This window comes from Macaca fascicularis, chromosome 5 (assembly GCF_037993035.2).
Source record: "Macaca fascicularis isolate 582-1 chromosome 5, T2T-MFA8v1.1".
Classification (NCBI taxonomy): domain Eukaryota; kingdom Metazoa; phylum Chordata; class Mammalia; order Primates; family Cercopithecidae; genus Macaca; species Macaca fascicularis.
Genome location: NC_088379.1, coordinates 161,434,053 through 161,454,424, shown reverse-complemented (window position 1 = coordinate 161,454,424; position 20,372 = coordinate 161,434,053). Strand labels below are relative to the sequence as shown.

At 34.4% G+C, this 20,372-nt stretch overlaps 1 long non-coding RNA gene across 2 annotated transcripts in view; it reads left to right on the top strand.

Moving 5' to 3' along the window:
* LOC123573644 (uncharacterized) overlaps positions 1-20,123 on the top strand; it is a 167,410-nt gene extending 147,287 nt beyond the window's left edge. For both annotated transcript variants that reach the window (XR_012435298.1, XR_006698352.2), the window contains 4 exons: positions 3,632-3,727; positions 5,423-5,500; positions 18,914-19,112; positions 19,548-20,123. This is a non-coding gene — a long non-coding RNA (uncharacterized lncRNA). The remainder of the gene's footprint in view (positions 1-3,631; positions 3,728-5,422; positions 5,501-18,913; positions 19,113-19,547) is intronic.
* Positions 20,124-20,372: the final 249 nt, after the last annotated feature.

The following is a 20,372-nucleotide window of genomic DNA, read 5'->3' as shown; positions in this document are numbered from 1 at the left end:
TGCCCAGACATGAAACATCCTATATAATCTCCCATGCTTTTTCTCTAGTTTGCTGGGTTCTTAAGCAAAAGTCATCCTATGAAATTTTCCATGCTTTTTCTCTAGTTGATTGGGTTCTTAAGCAAAGAACTCTAAGAAGTTGGAGATAGAAGGATATCAAATCTCTGATACACTGTTTAGAGAAGAGCCACCTACAAGAGACACTGGATGAAGCTCATTGACTTTGGATTTTGTGCTAACAAGAAATAAACATTTCACATACTAAACCACTGTAATTTTAGGGTTCTTTATTATAACAGCTAGCATTGCTTATCCTGATTTAGACAGAATATCTCAGTAAATGAATTCAATTTATTACAGAAAAAGGGCTTTTTTGTTTTAGTTTTTCTAAACTGAAGACTTTTAAATAATGTTTATCCCTAAAATAAGCCTGGGAATTATGGGAAGAAATAAAGTTAAACATATAGGGCTCCCTGGAATCTAATACTGTAAATTTTCAAGAAGATGGCCATGGAACACTTTGATATAGTGGCATCTTTATTAATATCTATCAGAACAATATCCTCCAAAAACCGGTTTTCAATAAGAAAATGGTGATAAAATAATTTTACCAGGCAAGTTTATGAAAAGGTTAACTGTTTTTAATGGAGCATAATGTTTACTTATACTAAATATACTTTTTTGACATTATTTTAGAAATAAAAATTGTATTGAGAATATCTTTATCATGTATTTAAATGATATACAATACTAAAATATGAAAAGATTCCGTTAAGTAAGTTTTATACAGTGCAGCCAGATGACAAAATTTAAAACAAACCAATAATACTAAGACCTAAAGAAGCATGTTATAATCCAGAAGTAGAATGAGCCATCATAGCCAACAATATTCACGCAAAGAACATTCATACCTTCATGTATTCCTCACATTATCCAAGATGTTTTCAGTATTGTTTTGAACAATTTTATTTCTCAGTGATTAAAGAGAAGATAGATAAAAATAACGTAACCATATTTTCTATTTTTAATTTTGTGATTTTTTTTTACTGAACTTTCCTTTGAACAGCAAGATAATACCATTTCTATACTCAACACTGTGTCACCGAATGTGCCCCTTGCCACATGCTGACACCTACATAGGAGAATAAAGAATCATTCAGCCAATTAAAAGAGACAATTCCCTCCATTCCATTTATAGGCCATGTGCAGTTTTAATGAAAACAGCTAAGAAGTATGCAGATTCATTCTGATTATCTTCTTATCGTCGACTGACTTTTATCTAGACAAGAAAAATGTTTTACTTTGTAAACTTCCTCTAATGGGATACTTCCTCTGTTGCATATTCGGGGGAAAATACTATTTCAACTTAAAAATAACACTTTCGCCTCTTCCTTTTAAGGGAACATATTTCTTCTCTGTATTTTATAGGCTTTTCCAAGGATTTTCTTTTTCTGTGAAGTTTTTTCAACTCTCATGTCTTTGAATTCACAAGTTAAAACTAATTTATAACTTAAATGGATAAGTTATCATTTAAATGGATAAGTTATACTGAAAGTAAATACTCGCTAAACTTCGTAGTACTTTTCAGTGAGATAAAGACAGAAAGATATGCTAGGGCTGAGGGAGAGAGAAATTGTAAGAATGCTAACCACAGGTAGCTAACTTATACAGCTATCACACAATAATAATTTCAACATTAATTTCAACTTTTCTTCTTCTAATTTGAAAATTTGTGCAGGTTGAATTAATCATGTTGATTTAATCATTAATTGAACATGCACAAATTGTCAAACTACAAGAATAAATGTTTCAGATATACCAGTAGACACTGCAAAGAACACTGATGCAAAATCTGCCTGCAGAACAAGGTCAGTTCAAAGTCTTATTGTAATCAATGTTTCTATTTGTAGCTTAGCCCGATCGCAACTTGATGGTGAGATAGCAGTTTCTCATCATTTACACATTACACATCAAACATTTACACATTTTCTGCATAGATTGCTTTTTAAAAAGTCATATTGCATTTTAAATACTAAAACCAAAAGAGAAACCAAGGGCATGCTGTTCTCCTTAATCAATCACAGTTACTGTTAACCATTATAAATACCAGTATTAATGTCCAATATTTTATTATGCTTCATCATAAACATTTTATTTTAAACCTGATTAGACATTGTACTAAAAAGTTAACAAGTGCAAGACATATAATAGAGGTAAAATTCTAATTCAAATTAGCAAAGGAATTTATTGACATTCAGTCTAGAACTTAAAACTTAGTTTAAAACCTTAGCTTAAAAATTGCATGATTAAGAGAATTGATGACTTGAATTTCACCACTGTAAAGTTAGAGATTTTTAGAGTTGAAAATAATCTATGAGCACCAATCTCCTAATTAGTAATTGAATCACTCTGTAATGTCTCCCCAAGTGATCAGAGAAACTTCATCAATACATGAAAGTTTCCTCCTGATACAGTTAGGGCTTGTTTCCCCACCCAAATCTCATCTGAATTGTGATCCTCAGGTGTTTATGGAGAGATCTGGGAAGTGATTGGATTATGCAGGTGGGTGCCCCCATGCGGTTATCATAATAGTCTGTGACTTCTCATGAGTTATGATGGTTTTATAAATGGTAGTTTTTCCTGTACTGACACAAACTTATTCTCTCTTGCCTTCTGCCATAATTATAAGTTTCTAGAGGGCTTCCCAGCCATGTGGAACCATGAGTCAATTAAACCTCTTCTCTTTATAAATTACCCAGTGTTGGGTATGTCTTTAAAGCAGTGTGCAAATAGACAAACACACCTTCATAGGGAAAATACATCTATCTATTTCATTGGCGGACAGCTACATTTGTTTAAAAATTTCTTTCTTTTGTTGAACCTAAATTTTGCCCTACTTTTTCAACATTTAATGATTCCCAGTTTGACTTCGGGAAAAACTGAGGAATCTAATCCATCTTGGTTAGCATGCCTGAAGACAGATGTATGGTACACTGAAGTCTTCCATTCTCCAGATTAAATCATCCCTTTCTTTAAAACAATTTATCTTGTAACATGCCTTATTGTCTCAGGACAACAACCATTCTCTTGTGTATGCTCTCCTGTTTGCAAAGCACTTTTCAAATGGATGATCTAGAATTTGATCCAACACTCAAAGTATAGTTTGACCCAGGCAATGTTTTATTTGGTGCTTCTCTGGTGCTACAGATGTAGCACTGTCTTCCTTGGGAGATACATTAAATAGAGGAACATTGAGCTTCCAGTTATGTTAAATCTGTACTATTAAGCCATCCATCTTTTTCCAGTACTTATGAAGTTGAATTATTGGCTTGAAATGCAAAAACAAATGTTAAATCTGTTAAATTTCATTTTCATTGATCTAGCCTATTGTGCCAGACCACTGATTCTTTTTGTCCATCTCTGACAACTAATAAAAGGGTTAGAAAACTATGGCCTGTGGACCAAATCCTGTTCACTGCCTGTTCTGTAAACAAAGTTGCATTGTAATACAATCATGCTCATTTGTTTATAAACTATCCACGGTTGCATTTCTGCTGTAACAGGGAAGTACTTATGACAAAGACTGTATGACCCACAAAACTTAAGATATGTACTCTCTTGTCATTTACAGAAAAAAATAGTTTCTCAACTGAACTGGTATATCAGCTGTTTCCTGCAGATTTAGTGATAATTCATCTATCTTCTCATGAAGACTGAGGATTACAAGGTCAGTTCACAAACTGGACATTCATAAACAATAATGAATTCATTAATTTGCATTAATTCATTTCACCTGATGCGATGGCAAATAATCAAACTGTCATCTGCCCACGTTTCCTGCTGTCATGAAAAAATACTTTGCTGAAATTCAAATGTGCTTTCTGATACTCTAGGCACAACAGTTCGGTAATCTAAAACTAGAAATGGCTTGACTGAAATGACTTCTTAGTGAAACTATGTTTGCTCTTAGAATGCATCAATTTCCTAAGTGCTTAGCTAGCCTATTTTTCCCTCAAAATGTATTTCTCAGAAATAGTACTTGTAGAATTTGAATAAAGAGTTTCAAAGTCAAATAAGTTGATGAAATGCTACATTCTGCACTTGATGTACTTTGTTTGGAGTTACAATACACATTAGCATATTCAAAGGTCTGAGACATTATATAGTAAATATACTGGTTTAAATGATTTCAACACATTCTTTCCCCACATTACTTAACCATAAAACCTCCCTTTCTTATTATTCAGAAACTTTGGTGGAAGAAACTTTAGAAAAATTTGTAAATTGCTATGAGGATGAATATTAACACAGCCTCAGATGCTGAAAACCTATTTCTTGTGGGCTTTTAGATGTTTCTGGAAAATAAGCAGGAATAGTTTGAATTATGAGAATATCTCAGAATTTATAGTTCCATTTTAAGAACAAATGTTGGTTTTGCTCTGTTTTACCTGAAGTTACTAGGCTGGATTTACATCTTTATGTTGATACAAAAGTGAGTAATATACTCTGATTTTATAAGAGCAGTTAATTATCATGGAAATAACAGGCATAAACCAAAGGCAAAAAACATAGTAACAATATGAAATTTTCCATGAGGGCCGGAGCTATTTCTGACTTATTTGTATACGTGCAATTCATTACCTTGCAGGTAGTAGGTACTCATTACATTGTTGGATGAATTAACAAGTAAGTAAAGGCTTGCATTTTTAATTATCATCATCCTACTCATTTTCCATTCAATAGACATATTTCTACATTACTGGTATGGTAGGAAAATTTCACTATTTTAAATTGGCTTTTCTATCAAAGATATAAATAAAAACCAGAAATCATCAAATTGAAAAAGCAAAACAATGAGTGTTACTCATTCTTTAAGAAACAAAAAGTCCCATTTGATACAAACAAAGCAGTTATGTTCAGTGTGTCTACACAGTCTTTGGAGGGCTTGAGGATCAATAACCATCAGGCTGTATGATTTTTTGGGGGGGCTGAAATTTAAAATATACATAAATGTGGAGTATAAAATTAGAAACAAATATGCAAATGTCTTAGATAAGGATCTACAGATTTTTATGAAAAGTTGTTTTGGGGAATATAATTTTAGTATTTTACTTTTAGTTAAACATTTGATTATACTATTTTAAAAAGCATTTTTAAACATACTGTTTTAAAATATTTATCAATCACCATTATACCTTTTAGAAAACCTCTCTAATAGGGAAATCCATCAAAACGTTTCCCTAATAAATATTATGATTTTTAAGTTCTTTATGAAATGGTACTAACTTTTCAAACCACCTATGGACATTTTAAGTGTCATATTCAAATTTTAATGGAAATTTATTTGTTATTTACTTGAATCTGAATTGTTTAGTGAATATATGTGGTTGAAGAATTTTGTTTGTTTTTGTTTTTATTTCAGAAACTATGCTAGAAGCTTCTATAAGAGGACTGTCCCTTTTGATGGATCGTGACATCTGACACTCCATTGGTCCTTAAGGTGAATTTGACTAAGTATTTAGTTAAATCAAACTGCTTGTTATAACATAGCCCTGTTATGATAACTCTTTTCTTAAAATAAAAACCCTTGTTGGCTTCTAGAAATCATCATTTTTCTTCGTTTTTTTCCTGAAAAAGACATTATTTTATTATTTTTTATGGCTGAGTAGTATTCCATGATGTATATATACCGTATTTTCTTTATCCACACATTGGTCGATAGGTACTTAGGTTGGTTCCATATATTTACAATTGTGCATTGTGCTGCAATAAACGTATGTGCGCAGGTGTCTTTTTCATAAAATGACTTATTTTCCTTTAGGTAGATACCCAGTAGTGGGATTGCTGGACAGAATGGTGGATCTACTTTTAGTTCTTTAAAAATCTAAGGCTGGGCGCGATGGCTCATGCCTGTAATCCCAGCACTTTGAGAGGCCGAGGTGGGAGGACCACCTCAGGGCAGAGTTGGAGACCAGCCTGACCAACATGGAGAAACCTCGTGTCTACTAAAAATACAGAATTAGCTGGGAGTGGTGGTGTGCGCTGCCTGCAATCCCAGCTACTCAGGAGGCTGAGGCAGGAGAATCTCTTGATCCCGTGAGGCGGAGGTTGTGGTGAGCCCAGATTGTGCCACTGCACTCCAGCCTGGGCAACAAGAGCGAAACTCCGTCAAAAAAAAAAAAAAAAAAAAAAAAAAAAAAAAAAAAAAGAAAAAGAAAAAAGGAAGAAGAAAAAAAAGAAATCTCCATACTGCTTTCCATATAGGTAGTACTAATTTACATTCCTACCAGCACTGTGTAAGCGTTCCCTTTTCACCACACCCATGCCAACATCTATTGTTTTTTGACTTTTTAATAATGGCCATTCTTCCCCCCCCTTTTTATTTATTTATTTATTTATTTTTATTATTATACTTTAAGTTCTAGGGTACCTGTGCACATCATTTTTTCTAAGAATTATTTAGTAACTTATTTTTCTTTTTATACCTATATATCATATTTTCCCCCTCCGTATTGGGCTTTGCCGTTTTACTATGGCAAAGATTTTATTTCCACCTTAAATTTTATTGTAAACTTCTTTGACAAATTTTCAACAAATTGGTTAAGGCATGTAATATTATTAGCAGTTTATATGTTGGTTTCTGCTCTAGATTACAATCTCCTTCAACTCAGGCCCCATGCTTTATTCATCTTTATTTGTATCAGCATTTTTTCATGGTATCTTGCAAATGGTAGTTTTTCAAAAGTATTTTTTAATGATTAAGAAATAGCACATATACATAAAACCTCCTAAGCTGGAACCTAGCATAGAATAGTCACTCAATAAAAATTTGACGGCAGAAAAGATGCAACCTCGAGCTTTCCACATATCACTGATTCCTTCCTTGCGAGCTCTGAGTCCTGGTCGATCATGGGTGTGCCCGCACATGCACGGAACTGTGCTTGGGAGCATGAGCTCTGGAGTGTCTGCATGAGTTTACTTCTTATCTCTTACCATATGCTGTATGAGCTTTGGCAAGTCATCAAACCTATCTGATCTGAGTATCCTAATCTGTAAAAGAACTCTAATTGGATTTCTGTCAGGATTAAATGTTTACAAAGCCCACTGCATGCAATAATGATTTGTAAAAAAAAAATTATTATTATAGTTTGTCACCCACCCATATTTTAAATCACATTTATATTCCATGAAAATAGAGCATTCAAATATCATTAGTAATCACATTTTGTAGTGGTACTATGATTCCTTAAAATCCCAGTTGCCTGTAAAAAACAGCCTTGTGTTATGTATTCTGCCTCTGCAAGTCCCTAGACCAAGCACTGGGGCCTCTAATGGAAAGTTTCTTTTCTTCTTCATCTTTATTTTTTTTGAACCATCAGACTTTTGACATTATTCCTTCTGATCTACTCCTCAGATCTTATAACAAATATCCGTATTTCTACATCCCAGAATAAATACTTATCAATATTTTACTATATTGTTTTACAAATATTGCTAAAGTCACTTTACCATAGCATCCTTAGTCCCATCATTCCCCCGGATAGTGGCTGGATTCCATAAGAAATAAATAGCATTGTTTTGACTTTGATTTTTTTTTTTTTTTTTTTTTTTTTGAGACAGAGTCTCGCTCTGTCGCCCAGGCTGGAGTGCAGTGACGCGATCTCAGCTCACTGCAAGCTCCGCATCCTGGGTTCATGCCATTCTCCTGCCTCAGCCTCCTGAGTAGCTGGGACTACAGGCGCCCGCCACCACTCCCAGCTAATTTTTTGTATTTTTAGTAGAGACGAGGTGATTTTGATTTTTTAAATTACATGAATGAATTATACTGTCTGCACCATCCTTTTGCTTGCTTTTTTCCTCCCGCGTGTTATGTCTTAGCGATTTCCCCATGGGTTCCATAGATATTACTATAATGTTGATACCTACATGAATAGTGTAGCTATGACCATTAATGTAAATACCTATATCACTATCATGCCAGTATCACAGCCAATATTTTATCATTTAACATGTAATGTTTCATCTCATTAATAAATCCCACTTTATATAAAACCTCTTTTTATTGATCTTTTTTATTTATTTATTGGGTTGTTTACAGCTTTATAATTTTGCTAAGAATACTGTAATAACATAATTGCCCCTGGTGTACATGTAAGACAGTTTCTCTAGGTCTAGAGTCTTAAATGCATATTCAGATAGACTATCTGGAGCATATAATATCCCTGTTGTTAATTTTACAAGAAGATTGTCTTATTCTTTATTAACTAGATCACTACACTCTAGGTTACTTTGTTAGATTTTAATATGCCTGAAGCCAAGGCTAAGTTCTCAATCATTTTGTGTCTTCTATAGCACAAAAGCTGGCACAGAAGAGACTCCTTTCAGTGGGCTTTCTTTTTAACTTCTTTGCAGTTAATGGATAGAATTCAGAGAGTACATGTGTTGCATGGGAAAAATTATATCTGTATTTTTCTTAACCTCTAAGTGAAACTGATCATTTATTACATCATTTATATAATCCAAAAATACGTTCAAGCTATATTATTACTACCTGTGATTTTTGTCACTAATAGAAGTCACAGATACTTTTATATCACATTATTTCTGTGGCAGGTGCCTAAAATATTTCTTATACATACTACCACTTCAAAATTATGGTAATTATTAGAGATGCCACTATATTTTATTATTTGATGTCTTAACAAAAAAGCACACATATTAGAACATCACTATTTAAAAATATATTTTGATGACTGCATTTCAGTGTACTTGAATTCTTTTGTAATCCTCTGCATTTTTATGCATTACCGTGATAAGGAGATCATAGGATTCACTAGAGGTTTATGAAACAAGAAAGGTTAAGAACTTCATTAAATGTTAGTTCTTAATCCTTCTCTTTGCTTTTTTTCTTTCCCTGGCAGGCCTTACTTGAACCTCTTAATGTACTTAGGAATGTCAAGTCTGCAGGGACAATTTGCTAATTGAAAGTGAAGCAATGCCATTTCGTTGTTAGCCTGATGCTTAATGATCTGCTTTTGCTTAAGCCGAGATCTCCTTAGGGATCACAGTTCTGTGCATAACATAGTCACATAATTCAAAGAGCCACATTACGGCTCTCAAATATAAGTAGAAATAGAAGGACTTAGGAAGATGTATGGTTCAGTTTCCTTAGTAACATCCCACTTAAGAAAACTGTCTCTCATTTTAATCTGTTTCCCCACTTAATGTCTTTAATTCCTCTTTAGTCTGATTATTTCAGGTGGATATTATCACATTCCTGAATTATTCAATAAATTAAGCATTATGTGTGCTTCTAGTAGCAGTGATTCTTTTTAAAGTATATATTTTTCTCCCTTTGCCATGGGAGATGTTTGACCTTCTCACACCAGGACACTATACTTTCTACTGTTAATGCTAAGACAACCAAGATACTGTGTCAGATAATTTAACCAGGAGATGACATCTAGGAAACCAGCTCATCCTTTTAGTACTATCCTATTTAGAACTTTGATGAAGATTAAACTCTGGTTACTCAATAACACTTAGTCTGCAACTAGGACCATGTGCTTAGTGAGCTTAGAAGCTTGCAGAAAGTCAGTCTTAGTAGGCCTCTCATTCTTGGCGTCACATAGTAATGTGACCTCTCATTCATTTTCTTTGATGTACCTCTTTCTCCAGTCTTTCTATCATTGTGCCTTCCATGATGACATCTCCCCATTCCTATTTGTCTGGTTCTTAGAGAAACAGAACCAGTAGTAGAAGTTCCATCATCCGTAGTTGGTATGTTAAGAGACAGGAGCGCTGATGGTGGAGTTCCAGTCTGAATCTGAGTCCAAAGCCAAGATGGATGTCCCAGGTCAAAGACAATGAAGCAGGCAGAGAGAGTGAATTATCCCTTAGTGAGCCCATTGTTTTTTTCTATTCCGGCCTTCAACAAATTGAATAAGGACTGCCCACATTAGAAGGACAATCTTCTTTACTCAGTCTACCGATTCAAATGTCAGTCTCATCCAGAAACATCCACATAGGAACATCCAAAATAATGTTTAACCAAATATCTGGGCATCCTGTGACCCAGGGAAGTTGACACAGAAAATTAACTGTCACAATATTGATGATTAGTGTAAGCCAGGTTCACTGTTAGCACACATTCCTACATTCTTATGTGTCTAGTGTTCTTCAGAGAATATCTAACATCCCCTCTCCTCACTCATTCCTTTTCTATTTTGAAACCTGGATCTTTTTAAATTTGACGACCTTTCCCTTGAAGTCCACTGAAATCAAAGTTGTTGAATCTTTCATACAACATAGGGGAAATATGGGTATCAATCCAACTCTCAATTGAAAATTGCAGATAATTACTTTTCTATCCTTCTTTCTTTGGGGTTCTTGTCATGCTATGTAACACTTCCATCCCATCACTTACCAGCTTCACTCTCCTCTATTCATTTAGAATTTTGGCTTCTAGCATGTATTCTTTTCATTGTTTGATAATGCCTCACATGTATATGGCTCATGCCGGTTTCAAGTTTACTATGTTCTTTCTGGCGTAAAATTTTGCTTATAGTCAATCTTAACTTGGAACCAACTCTCTTGAAGTAAATGTTGTTATTAGTTTAGCTGACCCATTTATGAAGCGTTAAACTCTAGCAAATCAATTATTCATTACATTCTTCTGTCAGTCCATAACTCTCTCCTTTATTCCTTTCATACCTGCTCTTTGTCTTCTATTGTCCTGTACCCATCTTTTTCTCCACTAACATTAGTAGGCATCCCTTCATGACTCTCTGATCCACCTGATAGTCTGGATCATTAATCAATATCTTTCTTGCCAATATCTTCAATGCCTTCACCCTCTAGTTTTCTAGAATACTATCTCTAAAAACTCATAAACTTGAATCATTCTAATTACAAACTTTGCCATTATATATATGGCTATACATATATACACATAAGGTGTGTATATATAAAATGGTTATATATATGTGTATATATATATATAGAGAGAGAGATGTTATGTGATGGTTAAAAAATAATATTTCTAATGTGGACTGGTGTTCTAAACACATACACTTTTAATGAACTGAAGAATAAAATTCAACCATTTAGTAAGGATAAAAAGAATCCATGATATGGCCCTTGATTACCTTTTTTCCTAGGCACAGTTCCTAATAAATTTTTGTTTATATTCCTGTCAAAACCTGTGTAGGATCTGAGATTTTACCCTATTTGCAAGCTAAGTTAGCCTGCCACAGTTTCATGGCTACTGAGAGAAAACATGAGAGCTCCAGGCTAGCGTGTACAGTAAAGAATTTAACCTTCTGCAAACGGAGGTCTGGTTTTTCCCTCAGCTCCTGGGAGGTAATCTCTAAACACTTGGAATGTGCTGCCAGATTAAAGTATCTTCGTTTACCCGGGGGCATCGGAAGATGCCAGACCGTGTAACAACCTACTTTATAGGGGGGATTTGGGGTCATGTTGTATTATCTAAATTTCCACAGGGCCTGGAGACTGAGGCCAACCACATGGACAGTAAACCATATCAACGTGGTGCAACCTCAATAAAGACGTTGGCACTGAGGCTCACGTTGGCAATAAGTGCATACACATCATTACTGGAGGGGTGAATGCTGTCTGTGACTCCCCTGGTAAAACGTAACTGGAAGCCCCACGTTTGGAGTGCTCTTGCACTCTGCCCCATGCATGTCTTCTCTTGGCTGATTCTAACCTCTATTTTTATTTTTGCTGTAATACACCATAATATAACTGCTTTCAGTGAGTTCTGTGAGTCCTTCCAGAAAAGGTTCAAAACTGAGGGTCATCTGAGTGACCCTGAAACTTTACATTGGTGTCAGAAATGAGAATGGTCATGTGGACTCTTTCCTGACTTTATATGAGATAAAGAACTTTATTAGAAATCAAGGCCCAGTGAGCAGTGTGAGTTTCAAGTATGCACCAGCTCCTTTTGTCCCCCAAGTCCCATGGGGATATTATGGAGGGATCCCAGGTGGATGCTGCTCACAGAGTGGGCTTGTAGCATAGCAGAGGAACTCTGAAGCCAGGGAACACGAATCTTTTATACTGGATAATAAGCGTGCCTTCCCAGAAGACACTGTCTGTATTTTCCAAAGCTATACACAAACCAGCCATTTGTTCTGGAAGGAATCACAATCTCTATCTTCTAATGTTATTTGCTATAAAAGGATCCTTGAAAAAGTAGTTCTGAAAAAAATGTGCAATTAATGCTTCTTTTGCGTGATGCACAGAAACAGCAGAAGCCCCTGGAGAATTGTCTTCCAACAATTCTATGCTTCAATCACCAAACTACCTACACTTGTTTCAAAGTACCTTCCAGGTCATTTTTCTGTGTTGTGTTTACATTCCTTTTTCCTTCCCAAATACACCGATCATTGTAGAGAATATTATTCACATTTTAAGACTCTTTTCAAGGGTATCATACCAAAGAATTCTTATTAAATTCCCCTTCACACCTTCCCCCTCTATCACTAAGCATCCTGCTCCTCTTTGTTCTCTAAAGTATCCTCTTCAAACTTCTAGCGCCAGAATAACATCACTATTTATCTTGCTTATTTAAATAATTTTTGTTCTTTACCAAAGCATACTGGAGCTACTTTTGATTTGTCCTTTTATACCTTCAGTATCATTGTGCCTGCCACATAGGAACTACTGGGAAATTACTTAAAATAAGAAATGATGCCATATTCTGATGGTAAGAAATTCTATTTGATTCAAAATGTTTAAAACTTTGGACCACGCACAAGTGAAGTTGGTTTTGATTTTTCCAACAACATTCATGCGATTGACCGCAAAAATAGAATCAGTAACTCAAGGTTCTACTTTGTGTTTATTACGGTCGTCTTTACGAATTCCAAATAATACAATTTTAAAATTTTTTCTCACAACCACTTATTTCCTGGAATCTAGTCATTTCTCACCATCTCCACTTCTACCATCTGAGTTTAAACCATTATTACCTTTTACCTGCTTTATTTAACGGCTTCCAGCTTGTCATTTTGCTTCTAACTTCCCCTCTAGAGTCTCATTACAGCAACCAAAGTGATCATTTAAAAATGTAAATCAGATAATATCCCTCTCCTACTCAAAACCTTGCAGTGATTTCCTCTTTCCCCCATAGTAAAAGTCAAATTCTGTACAATGACCTCTTAGGGCTTTTGCACTGGCTGTTTTCTCTGCCTGAAATGCTCTCCCACAAGTGAATCCACATCAACTATAACTAACCTTCTTTGACTTACTGATCAAACGTCACCCGCCTACTAAGTACCTGCTGGATTAAAAAGAACTATCCTAAATACACGATTAGGAATTACAAACTGTGCCCATACCACAAGCATTCTTGATCTCTTTTAATTTCATCCTTTTTTTTTTTAAATAATTTACAACTTTCTAACTTACTCTGTAATTTATCTTTATTTATTGCAAGTCTACTGCAGAATATGAGCTCCATCATGGCATCGACCCTTGGCTACTTTTTCTATTAATGATTACAATGCACTTAGAAAAGTGTTTGGCACATAGTAGGAAGTCTAAGTATTTTTGTGTGAATGAATCAATGAATGATACGGACAAGTTTATGTCGTTGTTGCTGCTCTGCTACTTTATGTTGCTTTCAGTTGGAAGAAAGGGCAGTGTGAAATGAAGTGAGAAAATGATGGATAAAAATACATAGGGACGACTAAGTTTTAAGGCACACTCTGAACAATGTGGAACTACAGGCACTCAGCATCCTGACCACTTAATTCCCTTCGAGGACCACTTGATGGAAGTGTGTGTTAACATAGCATTAACTTTGTGATCATGTGAGAACTCGTCTACATTGTACATAGATAACAGTTTCTGGAATAGGATCATTGGTGCAAAGAAGGAAATGAATTTTAAGTACATTAAGTATGCCATTATTTTAATGTTCTAATGTTACCAGTGTTACTATCGCTTAGTTATATATACATACACAATTTTGTATTTATTTCCCTGTAAAGCAGGTTATCTATTTCCCACAATGTTCGAATCTGTTATTTTTTTTCCCTTGGAAACTACATAATCTGATTCTTATCTTTGCTCAGATAACTGTGGGAGAAATCAGAACAGAAAACTGTCCCAAGTTAGCAGTAGCAACACATAAAATAGGGTGTGTTTTTTTCCAGTAGTAGATAATCATGCCTTTGGGTATTACCAAAGCAGGAAGCATGATTCTGAGATCTTGATTTTTGAGGTATGTAGTTTTCTGTTGAAGACACATTTGACAGATGTAGGTATGTGGTAGTGAGAATGGCAAATCATGTTGCGTCTTTAGAAATTTAATTTTAATAGGTAACTAATTCTGAATAAATCATTGTGCTGGAGTATACATAATGTTTTAATATGTTTTTTAAGAGTGAAATACTTGATATTTCCTTTGTGTGATTTTGATCCAATTACTTTTTTCACTTTTTTTTCTCTTTCTTCAAGCAAAAAAAATCAGATTAAGTTTTAATTACTCTAGGAATTTTCTAAAGATAAAATTCTTCCTTTCTTTTACAAAATGCAACTGTAATGTATTTTATTGTTACTGTTAGTTTTACCAGTGGCAGTTTTTATCTATTTTCACATATTACATGAAGAGCTTATAAATGACTAAATAATCAAATTGTTGATTTTCTTCTGTTTATAGTTTTTCTCTGTGTTCCTAAAGGACAAGATAACAAGTTTAATTGCACTATGTTGATATATTGAGTTAATATCTATCAGGGATAAAACTGAAAGGCAATATTGTAAGCAACACCCGAATTAAGACCAGATAGAGATAATGTTCAGCAGTGTTAGGATCAAGTTTGTGCATGAACATGTCCTACAAACTACTTGGTATTTGGATCTAATGAATATTTCCTACTTTGAAAGTAAATTGCTAAATATGCTTCCTGGCAATGCCTTCCTGGTGCCAGAACATACCATGTTTTCTCTTTGAAAGATCATTCATAAAAAGATTGCCTTCAAATCAATTTGAACTAATCCTTACATGCTGGGTTCCATTTTTGCACACTGGAGAAAATAAACATTGAATTTAATACATTCATAAAAACAAGCATCTTCAAGTTCTCTTTTCTTAAATGCTTTTTTTTTTTTTTGCTTTTCCCTTTCCTTCCTGTTTCCCTCCCTCCCTCCCTCCCTCCCTCCCTCCTTCCCTTCCTTCCTTCCTTCCTTTCTTCCTTCCTTCCTTCCTTCCTTCCTTCCTTGCTTCCTTCCTTCCTTCCTTCCTTCCTTGCTTGCTTCTTTCCTTTCTTTTTATTTCTCTCTTCCATGTTTCTGGATTTAAAAGAGTAAAACAAACTCTCATCTTGTTCTGTCCCTCCTATAATTTCTAAAGGACAGGATCCTATTTACACACAGGTATAAATTCCTGCCCTTCCAACAAAGTAGAGTGTTGGGCTTAGTGGTGCTGATTTGTGTTAGAGGCTATACCTCCACGAAATAAAAATGATAAGGGCAATGAGGAAAAGATAATGATAAACCTTTCCTCACTTTATTGTGTTATTCATTAGCTGCACAGGTTAGACTGCTAATTTAGCAGCAGTAAATGGGAGTTCAACAGACTTCCAGAGATTGAAAGAGAATCTCTCAATATATGACCTGAGAATTCATTTCTAAAGAAAGGATGAGGGACCCTTTTGTTGTTATTCTTGTTATTGTTAAATTCTTGCAGTGGCTCAAACACTCAAAATCTTTTAAGTTTCATAACAATTATTTTTAAATAATAATATATTTGATAGAGTGTTGGGTGTCTAAAGAAAAATTTCAGATTATTAAGCATAGTATACACATTCTTACGATTTATATGTACAACCTCTAGTGATCATCATGATATTCTAGTGACAAGTAAGTGATGTGCCCCAGATAAAAGAATTAGGCAGTGGCAGAAATGGAGCTCTCTCATGAGTCATCTGACCAGGAGTCAGATGTCATCTCCTCACCTTAGAATCTTCTAGAAGAATCTTCACTTCAAAGTAATGATTTCTTCCAAGGCACTGTTGGTCCTCATATTTTATCACCTACAGTGATACACCAAACATACAGGCATTCATTGTCATGTAAGGTGATTCATTTCATTGTAGGGAACCTCTAGTTTTAGAATAATTTTTAAAGTTTAGCTGAAAATACCTTCTTAAAGGAGTCATACTTTTGAGCCCAATTTTCTTACCTAACAAATATTTTCCTAAGTTAATTAAATTCCTAACTAAACACTGTGTTGCACTTTCACCTAGTCTCGGTGTGAGCAATCCTTCATAGTTCTCACCGTCTTTGCCTTACACTTGACTTTGCAACCAAGATTTGAATCACTTCATGTCTCTCAACTAGAGTTTCATCCTCTGAGAATTGAGATAGTTGGATTAGATCAATGTTTTTAAATTCAAACTGTACTGCAAAGTAATTATTAATGATAATAAGTGGGAGAAAGTATGAGGAGATAGTGGAGAAGGAAGGGAACAAAAATCTGGGTCTTGTTGGTTATATATATATAATATATATAATATATATATATATATAGGCTCACACTTATAATCCCAGAACTTTGGGAGGCCAAGGTGGGCGGATTGCTTGAGCTCAGGAGTTCAAGTCGAGCCTGGGCAACAGGGCAAAACCCCATCTCTACTAAAAATACGAAAAATAGCCCTGCGAGGTGGTGTATGCATAATCCCAGCTACTTGGGTGGCTGAGGCAGGAGAATTGCTTTAACCCCGGGAGGTGGAGGCTTCAGTGAGCTGAAATTGTGCCACTGCACTCCAGTGTGGGTGACAGAGTGCAACCACGTCTCAAAGAAAACCCCAAACTAAACTAAAATTCATATTTTAGAGGGGTTTTATTAAGGAAATCAATGTGGCAAAGTTTCCTATAAATGCTTATTCCTCGTTATTCATTATAGACTTCAGACAAAAGGAAATATTTAGCTCAAATATCCACTCTCAAACTTTTCCTAAGTAGGACCGATCACAGTCTTTTTTCGTGTGCCCAGTGCATTCAGTACCTACTTCTTTTATATTACATGTATGTTTGTATTGAGTTTTTTTTGGTCTTTTCCAATAGAGAACTTTTAGGAACAAAGACCTGTTGTTTTGTGTATCTTCATTCCTGCCTTATTAGCAATACTACCTACATGTTTCTCTTCCCTCAAACCATAGAAAGAAGATATCTTGAAAGACTGGCAACACATTTTTGGATATGCTATATAGATTTTGGTTATGTCATTAGGGAATTACATAATCAAATGTAAAAAGGGAAGTGCATCAGAAACTCTAAAAGCAGTAGCACATGACTCATCAAAGGAAATTTAAAATGAATAATCTCTTCATATGAAGAAAACAAAAAGCAAAACTTTTAAACCTTAAAGCATAAAGGACAGATCAAATGAACAGAGCAGTGTCAATGGGGCTTGAATGGGGAGATGTGGAATGGAATAAAATGAATTGAATTGCAGAAAATGTCTAATTAAATTAATTGTAGTCAATATTTATTTTCAGTTTTGTAATTATTTATTTATGCTGTCCTGCTTCTGAACTCCCTGACTATGTCGGGGGAATACCTCCCTGCATTCACCTTGGTGGAATAGGTCTGGTCTCTGTATATACGAGCAGAAAATCCCAGATATCGAGGCCTCCCCTCTTGAAGCCAGGTTTTGGGCATTTGACCTATTCTTGGCTCATTACCTATTCCCACTTAGACATTTGCACCTAGAGGAAATGAAAGGAGAGACAGTGCAGAGGCAATAGCATTGCCTTTCAGTTGCCAAAGGCAGGAGTGGAATAAAGGAAGCAAATACATCCATGTCATATGGTAACTATGGCATGTATGCCAACCGTGGTGTCTGGGATGCAGTGGACACAGCAAAGTGTCTGGGTGAGCAAAGTCCTCACGCAGATATTCACATGGGCAGGTTTTGGCTATAAGGGTTTCTACTTATTTTTTGAAGTTTTTTTTTTTCCAGTCTCCCTAGTAATTTAATAAGCTACCCAGTTTCCTTTCAAAATATATATTTTTTCAATTAACCAGTCTGTTTTTCTTGAATGCAAGTAAGAACCCTAAGTGTCATTATCAAAGAAGTTCTAGGTAAGTCTAGATATGATTTTCTTGCTCTTAAAATAGCAGCATTTGTATATATTAATATATACTTTATATATATATATGTGTATGAATGCTATACACAGACATGCACATATATATATTCAGTTACATATATACATATATATGTATATACACATATATACATATATATGTGTATCTATGTGTGTGTGTATATATATACTAGTGTATATATGTGTGTGTGTGTATATATATATACTAGTACAAATAAGATTGTGCCAAACCTCCTCTATGAACGATCTGTGTTTGGCATTGCAAATTGATGTGCAAATAAAAAAATTGTAGATTTCTAAACAATTATGACTCTCCAAAATATTTTTTCTCAATTAAAATAATTTAAGTTTCTCAATTTAAAGACTTGATATTTCAAGACAAATAAAATTCAAGTGCAGAATCATAAGCTAGAATGTAATATCTTATTTATTAGTAAAGATTTAATTGGCTGTACCCTAGGACACTGGTAGGACTAGAGATATCAAGATGAGTAACAAGTGGCTCCTAACAGAGTAAGATATTTATTTACTATAATACTGAAAAGAAATAGGTAATATGTATTGGGTCATTATACTATTCATATTCTTGATCCAGTAATTCTATTATTGGGAGTTTGTTCTAAAGAAATGACAGAAAAAATTATGTGAAAATATTCATTGTAGCACTATGCATGATTGTAGAAAGATTAAAAGAAAATGCAATGTTTAATTATAGGCAGTCTAATCATTAGCACTACTGAAAAAAAACACATGTTCTTCTTCCTTTCCAGGCTTGTGGTAAAATTGCATTTCCTTGCTCCTTTGAAGTTAGGTGGCCAAGCAAATGTGGATGACAGTTCTGTGCTTCACCTGCAAGCAGAGCTTTGAAGCTGTGTGTGAGTCTCCTCTCCCCTCATCCTTTCTCAGTCTGGATCTCTAACTGACAAGCTCTGAAGCAGAGGCTCCCAAAACCTGTAATAGGCATTCAGAGTGAGTGAGAAGTGAACCTTTCTGGTTATAAACTGCTAACATCATGGAGCTAAATGATACCACAGAATCGTCTATTTTGAGTTAATATATAGATTAAATAATGGTTTTTAATGATATAAGTAAAAAAAAGCAAAACTTCAGCAAATCATATGTACTTATGAACAAATATGTAATAATTGGATAAAATGAAAATAGTTTGGATATGGCAGATGGGAATGTGAATTACATATTTATCTCTTAAACTTTTACAATAGGTTTGTAAGCTATCCTCTGTCCTTTCAAAATGTTTCAAATGTAAATTTAAAGTTATTTAAACTGGTCAAATAATATTACAGTTGAGTGATTAATTAAAAATATATTTTTGCTTATCTTTTAAAAATGCATATCATAATTTTAATTCATGCCTTGTTAATTATCTTCCTTACCCCAATCTAGGCAGATATCCACTACATTTTCAACAAAAACAAGCTTAGTTTGTGATTCAAATGGGTACTTCAGAAGGATTTCACTCAGAAGACAAAAAAGGACACAGATTTTACTCAGAGCAGCAGAATTTATGGAAATCTTAATTTGGACATGCATGTTTAGCGACAATCAATGGCTTCAAAGAGAGGCCTTATATAATACGGATCATTGCCATGCATTTGTTATTCTATTAATAAACACCGGATATTGGAATTTGAATCATTAAGTTGTATGTCTAATATTAACTTCTAAAAAATGAAGGCAGGTCCTCTCTGCTGATGAACAAACTAAAATTCTTTCTTGTTTTGAGCATGAATAAGAGTTAGTATAATAATATGTGAGTTACTGAGCATTAACAATTTTTAATGTGTAAACCAAAGTTAATTTGTTTGTAGAGTTTACCAAAAACTCAACTCAATGTACTGTACTGTACTTGGAAGTCCTGCTGACATATGATACTTGGCAGTGTTACAAAGTGGCTCTCTTGCTTGTGCAGATACAGGCAGTTGGCATTTTTGTTTTGCACAGAACAAACTTCACACAGTACATCCTAAAACCTGCTTCGTGTAGGTTGTGGCTTTCATTTTATTTTTCCTTCCATTATAAATCACTGTTAGTTTAATTTTATCATTATTAATCCAAATTTTTGTGAACTTTTCATTTAACTTATACTTTGATGCTTATTTGTAATAATAGAAATTTTAGACTTTCAGACATTGGCACATAAATGCAAAAATGAATGATTCCACTTTCATATTTTCTTGAACAATGATACCAGATAGTCACTGACATTTT